This window comes from Piliocolobus tephrosceles, chromosome 15 (genome assembly GCF_002776525.5).
Source record: "Piliocolobus tephrosceles isolate RC106 chromosome 15, ASM277652v3, whole genome shotgun sequence".
In the NCBI taxonomy this organism is placed as follows: domain Eukaryota; kingdom Metazoa; phylum Chordata; class Mammalia; order Primates; family Cercopithecidae; genus Piliocolobus; species Piliocolobus tephrosceles.
In genome coordinates this window covers 26820456-26828153 of record NC_045448.1, presented here as the reverse complement: position 1 = coordinate 26828153, position 7698 = coordinate 26820456, and positions in this window count along the sequence as shown.

The window sequence follows — 7698 nt, the reverse complement described above, 5'->3', positions numbered from 1 at the left end:
TCAGGAGGTCGTGAGAACATGTGCCCAAGTGGTCGGGGCGCAGCATTTTAGAGAGGCACTAGACATCAATCAAATACATTTAAGAAATATATTGGTTTGGTCCAGAAAGGCGGGACAACTCAAAGTCGGGAGGAGGGGAGAGGGTGGGGAAGGAAAGGGAAAAAATATCTGTCTATGTTAATAGAGATTATTATTATTATTATTTTTTTGAAACAGCCTTACTCTGTCTCCCAGGCTGGAGTGCAGTGGTGCGATCTCGGCTCACTGCAACCTCCACCTCCTGGGTTCAATCAGTTCTCTGCCTCAGCCTCCCAAGTAGCTGGGATTACAGGCGCCTGCCACCAGGCCTGGCTAATTTTTGTATTTCTAGTAGAGACGGGGGTCTCACCATGTTGGCCAGGCTGGTCTTGAACTCCTGATCTCGTGATCCACCCACCTCAGCCCCCCAAAGTGCTGGAATTACAGGCGTGAGTCACCGCTCCCAGCTGGTAATAGACATTCTTTACAGATGCAGATTTTCCCCCACAAGAGACAGATTTGCAGGGCCATTTCAAGATATGGCAAAGAAACATGTTGTGGGGTAAAATCTTTTGACTTTCTTCTTTGTCACATAATATTATGCCAGAGTCAGATTGGAAAGTAAGTCACGATATATAGGGTCAAATAAAACCTATCTGATGAGAATTTATAGTTTGTAGGGCATGACTCTCCAGACCTCTTAGATAGGAATTTGGGCAAGGTAAAAAAAAATCAGAGCTTAGTCCTCAAGGGGTTCTGGCTTTTAAAATCCTACTCTTGGCCGGGTGTGGTGGTTCACACCTGTAATCCTAGCACTTTGGGAGACTGAAGCAGGCGGATTCTTGAGCTCAAGATTTCCAGACAAGCCTGGGCAACATGGCAAAACTCAGCCTCTACTAAAAATGCAAAAATTAGCTGAGTGTCACGACAAGTACCCATAATCCCAGCCACTCAGGAGGCTAAGTAGGAGGATCGCTTGAGTCCCTGGAGGCGGAGGTTGAAATGAACTGAGATCGTGCCACTGCGCTCCAGCCTGGGTGACAAGGTGACACCCTGTCTTAAAAAAAAAAAAAAAAAGTCCGGGCGCAGTGGTTCGCACCTATAGTCCCAGCACTTTGGGAGGCTGAGGCAGGTGGATCACCTGAGGTCAGGAGTTCAAGACCAGCCTGACCAATATAGTGAAACCCTGTCTCTACTAAAATACAAAATATTAGCTGGGTATGGGGGTGCATGCTTGTAATCTCAGCTACTCCGGAGGCTGAGGCAGGAGAATTGCTTGGACCTGGGAGGCGGAGGTTGCAGTGAGCCAAGATCGAGCCATTGCACTCCAGCCTGGGCGACAAGAGCGAAACTCTGTCTAAAAAAAAAAAAAAAAAGAAAAAAACTGCTCCTAATATACCTTTCCCAGCACTGTAGTCTGCACCCATGCCCTGTCATGCTAGAGAAAAGACCCTTTTGTTACCAGAAAGGGGTTCTGATCCAGACCCCAAGAGAGGGTTCTTGGACCTGGCACATTGTGGGGAATCCATGAAGTGAAGGCAAGTTTATTAAGAAAGTAAAGGATAAAGAATGGTTACTCCATTGGCAGAGCAGCCCCGAGGGCAGCCGATCGGCTATTTTTATGGATATTTCTGGATTATATGCCAAACAAGGGGTGGATTATTCATGAGTTTTCTGGGAAACGGGTGGGCAATTGCCAGAACTGAGGCTTCCTCCCCTTTTTAGACCATATAGGTTAACTTCCAGATGCTGCCATGGCATCTGTAAACTGTCGGGCACTGGTGGGATTGTCTTTTAGCATGCTAATGCCTTATAAATACCATATAATGAGCAGTGAGAAAAACCAGAGGTCACTTTTGTCACCGTCTTGGTTTTGGTGGGTTTTAGCCGCTTCTTTACTGCATCCTGTTTTATCAGCAAGGTCTTTGTGACCTGTATCTTGTGCCCACTTCCTATCACGTCCTGTGACTTAGAATGCCTAACCTCCTGGGAATGCAGCCCAGTAGGTCTCAGCCTCATTTTACCCAGCCCCTGTTCAAGATGGAGTTGCTCTGATTTAAACGCCTCGGATATTTTGGAAAACGACTTCAGACCCAGGCAGCACACTTCCCCTATGCTGCAGATCTTGTTTCTGTGGTGAGAAAATAACTTTTACCTGAGGAATGCGAGTCCTATAAGTTATCAGGCCCAGAGAGACATTAAAATGAAACAGCAATCAAGTCCTACTCCCGCTTTGAGTTATGTATTTATCTCTTGAAACTGCTTGCTATTGCCACAGCTGTAAATTAACCTAACAGTGCTGCACTGAACACTGTATCTCACATCCTATAGCTTAACACTGTACAGCCAATCACTAATCAATGTTATTTCTGTAAACCAATGAGAATTCCTGACAAACAATTTTGTATCAGCCCACTCCCTGTCCTCCTTTTTCTGCCTTTAGAAACCTGTTTGTAACAAAGAGGGAAGGGAACTCATATCCAAGATCACTTGGTTGTGAGTCTTTTGGGCAACTGTCCTTATTTTGGCTCAAGTAAACTCTTTAACTTATATTTTGTGCCTCAGCACCTTCTGTTTTTGTTTTGTTTTTTTTAAGATGAAGTCATGCTCTGTCATCCAGGCTGGAGTGCAGTGGCACAATCTCGGCTCACTGCAACTTCTGCCTCCCGGGTTCAAGCAATTCTCCTGCCTCAGCCTCCCAAGCAGCTGGGATTACAGGTAAGCACTATCACGCCCAGCTAATTTTTTTGTATTTTTAGTAGAGATAGGGTTTCACCATGTTGGCTAGGCTGGTCTTGAACTCCTGACCTCAAGTGATCCACTTGCCTTGGCCTCCCAAAGTGTTGGGATTACAGGCGTGAGCCACCACGCCCAGTTGGCTGGCAACTTCATTTTAGATGAACAGGAGGTGGCCTGTGTAGTGGCTCATCTGTTATCCCGGCACCTTGGGAGGCCGAGGCCTCCTGATCTCAGGAGTTTGAGAGCAGCTTGGGCAACATAGCCAGACCCCCATCTCTAAAAAGAAAATTAAAAAATTAGCCAGGGGTGATGATGCGGGCCTGTGAGCCCAGCTACTGGAGAAGCTGAGGAAGGAGGATTGCTTGAGCACAGGACTTTGAGGCTGCAGTGAGCCATGGTCACACCGCTGCACTTCAGCCTGAGCAACAGAGCAAGACCCTATCTCACACACACAAAAATTTTTTTAATTAAAAAAATAGATCAACAAGAGGTAGGGCCTGTCTGCCAACTCCTCCTACTTGCCCTAAGACAGCCTTGAACTTGTGAAAATGGCCAGAGTGTACTTAGAACTCTCAAGGGGCTACACCAGACCCCCTTATTGCAGGAATACCTGCTGGCGAAGGTGTGTAAGTGGGATCCTGGAAAAAACACAGGAGGTCCCCAGACAGACAGCAGAAGGGTTTTCTTTGTGGATTGACATGGCATGTACAGCAGTGCAGAGGTGTGAGTGTGGAGCAAATCTGGGACCCACAGAATGTTCTAGAACTTTCTTCAATTGGAGCCTCTTCTCCTTTCAGTCAGTGGGGAGTTGGAAGACCCAGAAGAGGTTTCTTCTAACCTTTTTTTTTTTTTTTTTTGAGATGGAGTCTTGCTCTGTTACCCAGGCTTCTCCTGCCTCACCCTCCCAAGTAGCTGGGAGTACAGGCGTGCACCACCACACCTGGCTAATTTTTGTACTTTTAGTAGAGACAGAGTTCTACTGTGTTGGCCAGGCTGGTCTCAAACTCCTGACCTCAGGTGATCCGTCCACTTCGGCCTCCCAAAGTGCAGGGATTACGGGTGTGAGCCACTACACCTGGTCTCTTCTGAATCTTTTGTCTCCAACAACACCTCTAGTTTTGTGTGATTTCAAAGGAGTTCATTGATTTATCAAAAAATGTTTATTGAGATGTAGGATGAATAAAGCACAGCTTCTGTCCCCAAGGGCAGACTTGGGTAGCCGACAGCAGCAGACACTCATCCCTATCAGAGGCCGTTCCTATAGGGCATAGTGACTCAGTCGGTGAGGCTCTGGACCATTTTCCTCACGTGTCCGGGCCAAGGGCACTGTCCTGAAGTAAACGTTACTAATGATCATTATTAATTACCAGACCGACATGATGTCACCAGCAGCACAGTCTCTGTCTGTGCCTATAGCCACATCATACAATGAATTTTAATGTATCACAATGTCCTGACCATTCATCAAACTACTGTCTGTGGATCCCAGGAGACAGTTTATTGGCAAATATACATGGAGTCCACTAAGTGTAAGGCCTGGAGCCAAATATGGGATCCTAAGGAAGCAAGACAAGGTCACTGCCCTCAAGGAATTTGAGATTCATTGGAGGAGAGGGTCAGCACGGCATTAACCATGCAGCAATGTGAGAATGTGTAAGAGGCAGAGGGGGGTGAGGGAGGGATGGATTACCTAAGGGAGTGGGCAAGAAGAGGGGACAACAGTGACAATCAGAGCTGTCCTGGACCAGGTGCCCCATCTGTGTCAGGCCTGTGCCTGGAGCTTGACCTCCATGGCCTTGGTTTTCACAGTAGCCCTGTGGAACTGGAATTCAGAGACCTGAGTAGGGACTTGAAGGAGGAGCCGGATTGCTCCAGGTGCGGAAAGCAGGGTCACCCCAGGCAGAGACAACCACATGGACACCATCGAGTGGCTGATCAGCCCTCACGCCAGGGCGTGACCTACAGTGAGGCTCTGGGTCTCTGCCACCCGGCTGGAATGGGCTTTAGGGGAGAAAACTAGGATTTCATTAGTGCTTCCAGGTAGCAGTGAGCCCCGGGCTAAGGTATCAGGGCCTGAAGAGACAGGAATTCTGAAAAAAATACAGAGGAATTGTCAGAAGCATTTGATAGAGAGCAACTCTATCTTGAATCAAAGCTGGGTAAAATAAGACTGAGACCTACTAGGCTGCATTCCCAGGAGGTTAAGCATTCTTAGTTACAGGATGAGTCAGGAGGTTGGCATGAGATACAGGTCACAAAGACCTTGCTGATAAAACAGGATGCAGTAAAGAAGCCGGCCAAAACCCACCAAAACCAAGATGGCGACAAAAGTGACCTATGGTCAAAAAGGGGGAGGAACCCTCAGTTCCAGAAAATCCCCGCCCCTTTCCTGGAAAGTTTATGAATAATCCACCCCTTGTTTAGCATATAATCAAGAAATAACTGTAAGTATACTCAGTCAAACAGCCCATGCCACTGCTCTGCCTATGGAGTAGCCATTGTTTTACTTTCTTAATAAACTTGCTTTCACTTTACTCTGTGGCTTCACCTCGAATTCTTGTGTCTTGCTCAAGATCCAAGAACCCTCTCTTGGGGTCTGGACTGGGATCCCTTTCCGGGAGCAGAATCAGGATGAATATGTACATGCAGAGGCTTTGCAAAATCTATCTATTGACCTGAAATAATCAAAAGGTTCAGAATTCAATTTTAAAGAGTTTATGCAAGTGAAAAGCTGGGAGTAGCCACCTGAAAAACAGACACCAGAGAAATGGGGCTAGCACGCTAAAGTTCAAAGTTAAGGTCTTTCACATCCTAGTAAGCGTGGGGAAAAGCCAAAAAAGTTAAGGTTTAGCTTATATAGGCAGGCAACAAAGACATTTAGTTGGATTATAACATTCTCTACAACAGGCTGGTTTATGAGTTATAACAATTAGTTTTTCTTTTCCATAGAGCTTGTTTTCTTTACAACTTTTTATTTCCTTTCCAATTTAAAAGAGTGTATTTAACATCCCGTCTTAGACAACATGGTAGTCATGAAGTCTTTGTATAGTAAGTTAATCTGTAATGGCTGGGTGTGGTGGCTCACACCTGTAATCCCAGCTGTTTGGGAGGCCAAGGCAGGTGGCTCACTTGAAGTCAGCAGTTTGAGACCAGCCTGGCCAACATGGTGAAACTTTGTCTCTACTAAAAAATACAAAAATTAGCCAGGCATGGTGGCGGGTGCCTGTAATCCCAGCTAATTGGGAGGCTGAGACGTGAGAATCACTTGGACCCTGGGGCAGAGGTTGCAGTGATCTGAGATCGCACCACTGCACTCCAGCCTGTGCAACAGAGCCAAGGAAGGAGACCATCCCTCATATTGTCTTATGCCCAATTTCTGCTTCCAACGAAAGAAAAAGTAAAAACTAAAAGGCAGAAATGAAATCCACAAGCAGATAGCCTGGCGCCACACCCTAGGCCTGGTAGTTAAAGATCGACCCCGACCCAATTGGTTATGTTGTCTATAGATTACAGACCTTGTATAGAAAAGCACTGAAAATCCCTATCCTGTTTTGTTCCGATCTAATTACCGGTGCATGCAGCCCCCAGTCATTTACCCCCTGCTTGCTCAATCGATCACGACCCTCTCACGCTCACCCCCTTAGAGCTGTGAGCCCTTAAAAGGGACAGGAATTGCTCACTTGGGAAGCTCAGCTCTTGAGACAGGAGTCTTGCCAATGCCCCCGGCCGAATAAACCCCTTCCTTCTTTAACTTGGTGTCTGAGGAGTTTTGTCTGCGGCTCATCCTGCTACAGAGCAAGACTTGGTCTCAAAAAGAGAAAAAGTTAATCTGTAATGAAGATCAACAGTGAAGCAAGGGGATCTTCCTTGGCACCCTTTAGTCATTTATATTTTACAAAACAATGTAGGTAAGGAAAAAAACTAATCAGAGAAACAGGTTACAGCTGCCTAGGTTACCGCTGCCCATCATGTGACCCAGGCCTCATAATCATATTCCCTTAAGGCTCAATATATGTTAAAGTTGTCTCACGCGTCCGTGTGAAGAGACCACCAAACAGGCTTTGTGTGAGCATCATGGAGGCAGGCTGAGTCCGAAAAGAGAGTCAGCAAAGGGTGGTGGGATTATCATTAGGTTTTGGGATAGGCAGTGGAGTTAGGAGCAATGTTTTGCGGGCAGGAGGTAAATCTCACAAAATACATTCTCAAGGGTGGGAAGAATTACAAAGAACCTTCTCAAGGATTGGGGAGATTACAAAAAGCCTTAAGAGTGCGGGAGATCACAAAGCACATTGATCAGTTAGGGTGGGGCAGAAACAAATCACACTGGTGGAATGTCATCAGTTAAGGCTATTTTCACTTCTTTTGTGGATCTTCAATTGCTTCAGGCCATCTGGATGTTTACATGCAGGTCACAGGGGATACGACGGCTTAGCTTGGGCTCAGAGGCCTGACAAAAGTTCCAACAGTGTAAAGTTTGAATTACTAATTTTTACACATCAGATTATTATTTGATGGAATTTAGGGTTAGAACTTAACCTGTACGTTGGATAAAAATTTGCCTCATATTTTTGTAAGCCCTGATTCCCTGGGTAAAATATTATATCCGCAAACCAGTATAAATGTTAACACTTGGCCTGTATCTCCACCCTTCTGCATTCCTGGTACCTGTCAGGGGTCTGAGCTCAAGCCAAGCCATCGCATCCCCTGTGACTTGCACGTCCCCCTAGATGGCCTGAAGTAACTGAAGAATCACAAAAGAAGTGAAAATACCCTGCCCTGCCTTAACTGATGACATTCCACCACAAAAGAAGTGAAAATGGCCGGTTCTTGCCTTAAGTGATGACATTACCTTGTGAAATTCCTTTTCCTGTGTCATCCTGGTTCAAAAGCTCCCCGCCTGAGCACCTTGTGACCCCCAACACCTGCCTGCCAGAGAACAAC